General features: G+C 50.7%; 1 protein-coding gene across 9 annotated transcripts in view; it reads right to left on the reverse strand.

Annotated features, from left to right (window-relative positions):
* Positions 1-7936, reverse strand: part of TSPAN11 (tetraspanin 11) — a 79869-nt gene extending 71933 nt beyond the window's left edge. For 8 of the 9 annotated variants that reach the window (XM_019661023.1, XM_019661020.1, XM_019661021.1 and 5 more), the window contains exon 1: positions 7746-7936. The gene's annotated coding sequence lies outside the window, so the exon portion shown is untranslated. Of the gene's footprint in view, positions 1-2460; positions 2712-7745 lie in introns of those variants that run through there. The other variant, XM_019661024.1, reaches the window with a different exon arrangement.
* Positions 7937-8167: the final 231 nt, after the last annotated feature.

Raw genomic sequence — 8167 nt, forward strand, 5'->3', positions numbered from 1 at the left:
GGACGGCCGCTCACTGCGGCTGCTGGCCGCTCACGCTGGCTGCTGGCTACATACAGTAGCCCATGGCAACCCACTGCCACAGGGGCTGCAGCCCACGCTGTCGCCGGCGACTCAGTGCAGCCCAGCTCCAGGTTGAGCTGTTGTTCAGCATCCTAGCTGCAGAGGGCAGCATCACAAGCCCTCACATGCGGGATCCGAACCAGGGCCCTCTGGCGTCCCAAGCCAGTTCTTAACCATCGCGCCACTCGGCCGGCCCCATTCCCACCAGTTTTGAGGCCAAACCTCCCTTGAATTTCAGCTCTGTCATTTGTTAGCTGTGGGATTTGGGGAAGGTCTTTAACCTCTCTGTGCCTCAACATTCACAACTGTAAAATGGGGATAATAGCACTGAGTTTTTATAGGGCTGTGGTGATTATAGGAGATAATATCTCTTAAAAAGTTCACAAAATGTCTGGCGCATAGTAGGCTGTCAATAGATAGTAAATCCTATTACATTCTCATAAATGCCCCACATGCTTTGTTGCTGGAGAGCAGGCAATGGGGCAAAGTACCCTGTGGGAGCCTGTCGTTAGGGGTGTGTGTGTGTGGGGGGGAGGAGTGGTTGGGAGAACAGAATTCACCCATAAGTTATGAGGTGAAAGGTCAGCAACACAGCTTTCCTACTTCCCAGGCATGTATCATGTTTATTTAAATTATTTCAAGCTAGTTCAGAAGTTGTACTTAAACCCCCGTGTTTACCAAATGGGTACCTTCTGTAAGTTAATATACTGAAGACAAACATATATGTAGTAGTGAAAAGTAGAGCCCAAAGCTCAAATTATTATTAATGATAACTTTTATTAGGGAAGAGTTCATTATTGTTCTTGTTGGTGGTTTTATTCTAGCCCCAAGTTCTGATTCTTGCAGCTCACTGCACCTCCCTGGGCCTCAGGTGAGTGGAAAACAACAATTAAGATTTCAGATCTTGCTGCTCCCCCTGCCAGCATTCCCCTTTCCTCCTGCCCTCTCCACCCAGCCCATCTGTGAAGTGCAGGTTGAAAGGCCAAGATGCAGAGTAGTGTTCTCACACTTGAGAGGCATCAGAATCCCCTGGAGTGTTTATTAAAACACAGATGCTGGGCCCACCCCAGAGTTCTGAGATTTTGCATTTCTAACCAGCTGGGGGCTGTTGAATCTTCCGGACCTCACTTTGACAACTACTGTGTTAGGTCAGAGCTTTGCACCCTTAGCTGCACTGGAACCCCCTGAAGAATTAAAAGTCCCATTTCCCAGGCTGTACCCAGGTGAATTAAATGGGCTCTCAGAAGGCAGCACAGGAGAGATCCTGGTTCAGAGGATGAGCTTCCCTCTAGCCACTGTGCCCGATTTCAATGCCTTGGGGCCTCTGAGCTGTCCATAACGGATAATCACAGGCCGATGCTGGATGGATTAGGGCTCAGCAAGCTGTTTCCGTAAAGAACCAGTGAGCAAATATTTCAGGCTTGCAGCCCACATGGTCTCTGCTGCATATTCTGTTGGGGTTTTGCTTGTTTGTTTCAACCTTTTAAATATGAAATCTCAGCTTGCGAGTCATACAAAAACAGTTCATGAACTGCTGGAGAAAAGCAAGTGATGAACTTTCAAATTTAACGATGAAAATAGCTATTCACAATTAGCATTATTTATACAATAAATTAAAACCAAGGTAGCATGTAGATTAATTTAGAGGAATTAAAGGTACAAAGTAAATGTAGCTGCTCTGTTATTTCTAACTGCTTCTCCTAACACTTTCCTTTAAACATTAAAAAAAGATGTGTGTGGGGGTGCTTTTTTCCACCCTCCTTTTCTACTTCACGGCACTAGTACAGCAGGTCCTCAAATAATGTCGTAGTTTCATTCAATGTTGGTTATAAAGTGGAGATGCCATAGGAACTTAACACTTGTTTACAACAATTAGCCTACGGCAAAATGGATTTTGTTAGGAGTCCTTTCTCCTAAAGTCTCGGGACCTATCAACGAGGACTTACTACACTTGTTTCCTAGTATTTGCTTAGAACTTTAGGAGTTAAAAGCCTTAGCTATCTGCCCAGTGCTTTCAAAAGGTGTTAATTGCCTTCTGAGTATTGTATTCTCTCCCAGTGCTTCTAGTCCTAACTTCGCCTCTCACCTTCTCTCCTCATAGGGAGAATTGATCTCTTCTGGGGTGCCTGCCTTCCCTAAGCCTCTGTGTGTGCAAAAAACACCCCAAAATATGGAGTCACATGGCACTTTCATGCAGTCCCTTCCCCTAGCCCAGGGGTCGGCAAACTTTTGAGACGGAAGAGCTAATCCTGTCCCTCACAACAATTTAAAAATTATTCGAGAGCCATAAAACAAATGAAATCACCAGTAAGTGAATAATATCCCTTAAAATTTTTATAAATGAAACTATGATAGTTTCATTTTCATTTTCAATTTTACTTCAGAGCCACATGTACGTACCCAAAGAGCCGCATGTGGCTCGCGCGCCGCAGCGTGCCGACTCCTGCCCCAGCCCGTCTTCTCGTCTTCTCTCCAGCCCACAAAGCACTCCTTCCCCATCCCACCTATCTGCTGGGCTCCAGTATAGAAAGATTCATACCCAGGGCAGCTGGCCAGTGTCCTTGAACAGGACTAAGAACTCCTGGAAGCTTTTTTGCTTTTCAATCTGTTTCAAACTGCAGACAAAATGGACAACACCCACCTCTGCCCCGTCCTCTGTTCTTTTCTTCTGAGCCTTTTCAACACACTAGAACCTGTTAGTAAATGACCTAAGCTGACTTTTAAAAGTGTAAATGATTTAAAGCAGAAGGGTGGAGGCCTGGATGAGGAAATGGAAGCCTCCACTGTCTTCCAAGGACATGTGGCTAAATGGAATCTGAGGGCACTTGAGGGCACGCGTCTAAAGGACTTGTTCTGCCCTAACTGGGCCACCATCCAAAAATGTGACTAAAACGGGAGGCTGGGGGGAAGCCTTGCTGGCTCTGTGGGGCGACAGCCTGTGCAGTTGCACAGGCCCCACGCCGAGCAACGCCCTGCTGACTCAATGCCCTGCTGATGGTATGTATCTTGGTGGCATGGATGCGAGCGAAGGAGAGGTACGCAGTGTGTGTGTCCCCGTTCCATGCTGCCTCATTTGACCTAGTGTTCATGATGCCCGTGAGCACAGAATTCCATTGAAAACTGTGATGATGCAAAGCAGAAAGTGGACACTGGACAGTGAAGTCACTATCAGTTGGATGGTCTTTGATTAATTTTTTCAGATGGGGGAACAAATTTTCATTGATAGTAAAGTATGGCTGACAAAAAGCTTTCAAAACATGAGATCCGTGTTGAAAAAAAAAAAAGAATCCGTAAGTTGGGACAAGAGTGAGAACCACTGTGGGTCATCCTCTCTGCCATCAAAGACAGTCAGGGAACTACTTCAAAAACGACCAGGGACCCGTCCAAGCAATTTCCCTTAACACTTCCTGAACCTTTGAAACATCCTCAATTCTTGAATTCTTGGTATTTTACAGTAAAGCTCCTTCAGCCTTTAAGAAGGCGCAGCGTAAACCGGAGAGAAGCTGTTCTCATACGGCTGTGTCCGTCCCCACAGCTGTGGCTGGAAAGGCACCCAGAGGGGAAAGGAGTGCTCCGCTGCCCTGGGGCGGTACCAGCAGGAAGCCACATACCTACCCCGACACTGACAGGGGATGTGTGTTTAGACACAGCGAACAGCGGGCACCCTCCGCCAGGCCCCTTCTCACCATGAGCCTTTTCCAAGCCGTTCACTGCTGTCATTGGACACTTGGGTGCTCCATGCCCTTCTACTGAGTTGAGCTTTCCAGGCTTACCAGGCTGGGAGTGACAGATCATTTCCTCGGTGTATAGGATGAGGAAACTGAAACTTAGTGAGGTCATGTAACACACTCAAGGCCACACGGGGAGGCAGCCGCGGTGCCGGGATTCCAGGCTGGACTGTCTGACCCAGAGCTGGGCTCTCTGCCCACAGCCAGCACTCATGTCACTTGCCTTCTCTGAACTCCAGCTGTGGCTGGGGTGAGCGCCACACAGTTTGCACTGTTTTTCCATCTCTTCCTGGGAGTGACTTTAATCTCCCCAACAACTAGATGCTTGGAGATCAGGGAATGGGTCTTTATGTATTTCTCAGGCCTGAACAGTCAAGGCTCCGAGCAGGCAGGGGGTGGATCCGTGTATACTGATCCCCTCACCAAATTCTGTCTGCTCTGCACTGTGCTGTCTTGTAAGTGCATACCTTATGGGCCCCAGAACCCACAAGAGCCAGCCAGAGCAGGGCAGACAGACGGCAGTCAGCGGTCCAAAGGCATTAACTAGGGTTCCGATCTGTACTCACGCCTCTGCTCTCCACTGCCCTCCACAGCCCCCCTCCTCAACTAACCACCTAAACAACCCAACGCACAGCCAAACTTGTTCTCCATCCGTGGGTATACTATTAATATAGAACTTTATATCTAACTAACGTATAATTTTATGTATTATATAGCTCTATTGTAGTATACATGGGCTAGACTAGCTGCCATGGGGTTTAGTAAAGGTGGCAGTAAACACATATTCTGTTCCCCAAACCTGGGCACAGTGCTGGACACAGGAGTCTCTCTGCTATCTGCACACGTATTTATAGGACGAGACAACACGAGAGTGTTTTCCGTGGAGCTGACGTGGCTGCTTGAAATGTGGGTCAGGGTGAGCCATCATGGTGCTGTCCTCTAGGCCCAGGAATCACGCAGACAGAAGCGTTCCTCTCCACTGCCAACTACTCAAGAAAAACGATACTGAGTGGACGTCTCCTGGGCAGGAGGCACGTCTGGGCACTTAGCCTGGGACCACACCCAAGGGAAGGCAATGACAGACACAGTCACCCTGAACAGGCAGCTTTCATCTACCAGCGTGTGGCTTAGCCAGCCTGCGGGTATTCAGTGTGTCTTCCCTGTCCAGTGCTCGTTTCACGTGGGCGTCAGAGTTCCATACTGACAGTGGAGATCTGTCAGTATCCCTCATGGCTGTATTGTGTGCAAAATAATTTTCATATTAACCTTGATCAAAAACCCAGGAAATTAAAGCAGTTGCGGAAAAACACCCCTATGATGAAGCCCCTGGCCAAGCAGGAGTGATCTGTGGGAAAACCACTTCCAGGGTCTAACTCCCTGCCTTTGGTCCAACTTGAGGGCAGGTGTGCATGACTTCCAGTTGGAGTGCTACTACTTCAACTTGCAGTTGAAGAGGCCCCTAAAGTCTTCTGATACAATGGGTTTCTAGTTTTATTTTAACAGGAGGGTGTTTTCTTCAAAGGAAATCCTACCTGGAAGCCAACCTGAGACTGACCTCAGACTGATCCTGAGCTGTTGGTGTGAGGGACCCAAGGCCCAGCCTATGGAACGCGCTCCTCCCCCAGAGGCTCCTAGAAGCACAACTTGAAAAACATGCAGCCATTCCCCTGTATTAAGTCATTCACTCACTCATCAACACAACCTTTCTCAAGCACCTACTGTGTTCCAGTGCTGGGGAGCCAGCAGGTAACAGGAAGAGGGGGGAGGCCCCACTCTCCCAAAGCTTGGAAGTTCATTGAGACAGTAGTAAGCGCTCTGCAGGAATTAGATCAGGGAGGCAGTTGTGGCCAGGAGGTGGCTACTTTAGCCTGGGGATCAGGAAAGGCCTCTCTGAGGAAGCGAAACATGAGCTGAGAGCAGAAGTACAATTGGAAAGATGACTTGATTTTGATCAGTGAGGAAGCAGGCACAAAGAGGTGACGTGACCTTCCCCCAGGTTACACAGCGGGTAGGAGGCCAAGTTGGGACTTCACCCTGGGTTTCCAGGCTTCCTGGCCGGCTCTCTTTCCTTTCACAATGTTTACCAAACAGCTACTACATTCAAAGAAGCCTCGGTGACAGGTGATACCCAGGAGCTGACAAACCAGCAAACACTTCCTGGCGTTTGGGGCTGTCTGTCATGACTCTGGACGCCTCCCAGCCCTCCTCAGCCGCTTATAGTCTGGGGGCTCTGTAACCAGAAGACAGCACCCTGCAGTCAACATCCCTGGCCCGAACCTTGGTTAGGAAAGCTTCTTCCTCTCTTATCTCCCTGGCTGCTGACTGTGGAGAGGGTTCCATGCTACTTCCATTGTTGGTATGAGGATAAAAGCAAGACTGTGGGTACAAAGCCTCCTGGATCACCTGGAGGAAGGCTATCTGGAAATCAGGCTCTCTGGGGCCAAGACTTACAGCCAGCCATGCCACATCCCCCTTCTGCTGCAGAAGGCATTCACACAAAAACTACACACAGCACACAGACCTGTCTGCACCTCACACACCCAGAGAACAAAGTGCTCTAGGCAGACACTTCCATTATGCTGAATGTCACAGGCAGCACCATGCAAATAACCCCCTCTAGGACCCACAAACCAAACAGCTCCAAGCCCCCAAGCATTCCCTACACTTCCCATTGGCACCCGGTGAGCCCAGCATTCGCCCTGCGGCCTCAGAGCCTTACCGCAGTCCAAGCACTTTCTAGGCATTAGCTAACTTGAGCTTCCAGCCACATCACAAGGGAGGCAGGACAGTGGTTATTAGTCCCATTTTGCACATGAGGCAACTGAACCCCAGCGTGACCTTTGCAGAGTGACGGCTACTGACATCGTGACAACCACTAAAATTTGGTTCAAACACAGGTCTCCAGACTCCAACTGCAGTCTTCCCACTATAATGCAGCTGCCCACAAATTAAACACAGGCCACTCACTCTGGCCTCATTCTCTTCTCCACCATTCCACCTCCACCATCTGCCCTAGAGCATACCTAGGAGTTTTTCCAGAAGCTGCCTCTCCTTTCCATAACACCCCTGCCTCACAATGTGTGCCAATGTCCTGGAGACGTCTGTAGCACTGACTCCTGTACACTCAGCAACTCACACCCAAGTCGAGATGCTCTCCTGCCCAACCCAACTGAGCCCTCCTCCCTTTCATGTTTCCTAGCCGATGCATGCATGTGAACACCGCACCTATCACTGGTGAAAACAATACACTCTGGAACCTTCCACACTTTCTTCCTTTCCATACCAAACTTGCCAACTGCACGTGTAGGAATTGGCAGGCAAACAGGTGACAGGGCCTGGAGAACCATGTTCCCCCAAATCCACAGCTGTGCCCATGGGACTGTTGGACAACCCTGCACAGGCAGGCAGACCCCCTGAGAACTATTGTGTGCAGGCATGAGATGCACCAGCTGCCAGCATTTAGCAAACCCTGTTTTGCATGGGGAACAGAGCCAAGGACTGTACAATTTTAGCTAGAATCACTCTGGACCTGTCACCTCAGGCTTATGCTTAAGAGCCAGCAACTAGAATTCAGGGTGGACAAAGAGAATGACATTTTGAAGAGGGACCGACATACACTGAGCGCCCTGGACAGCACTGAGAGGCCCAGTACTCTTTCCCAAGACCCTCGGGCAGAAATCAGGAACATCGTTATAAGCAGAAATGCTGGGGACCCCATATAGACATCAGTGTGTACACACACACATCCGTCCTGAGTGTTCCCAGAATTCCTGCCCCCATTCCTCATCCGAAATCAGCTTGCTCCGGCTCACCGGAGCCCTGCGCGGTCCAGCTCTGAGGACCAAGCAGGGGCAGTGGGGGCACCTTCTCCCTGCGACCCGCCGGCCTCTCGGGGTCCCCTTCCTTTTCTCGGTCCCCCGCCCCCACGGGCCCTGCCGAGCCCAGCGCTGCACTTACCGGCCGTGGGCCGCAGGGCTCCGTTTGCAGCCGGGGGAGCAGAGCCTAGAGGCGGAGCAGCGACTCGCAGGGCCGCCCCCTGTCCACACGCCTCGCCGCACTCCTGGCCTCCCCACCCGGAGAGGGTCAGGGTGCGGGCACCCTGCTCCCCGCCCGGCGCCCGTGGGCACTTCCTGCCGGCCAGAGCTTCAGCCCGCCCCGCCCCCTCCAGTTCCCAGGCTGGCTCTCTCCTAGCCGGCCAGCGGGCCTCCCCAGAAGCCCTGTGCAGCCGCGTCTTTGTTTGGGAGTTGGCTTTTCTTCAATTCACAGCACACAGAGAGAATTAAGTCCGAGTTAGGGGCAGCTGTGCAGTTGCCCGGGGATCCTTGCTAGGAGGGGGTGGGGATAGGCTGGGGGTGGGGCGGCTTACACAACATGCCCGT

The sequence above is a fragment of the Hipposideros armiger genome, unplaced genomic scaffold (genome assembly GCF_001890085.2).
Source record: "Hipposideros armiger isolate ML-2016 unplaced genomic scaffold, ASM189008v1 scaffold_332, whole genome shotgun sequence".
Lineage (NCBI taxonomy): Eukaryota > Metazoa > Chordata > Mammalia > Chiroptera > Hipposideridae > Hipposideros > Hipposideros armiger.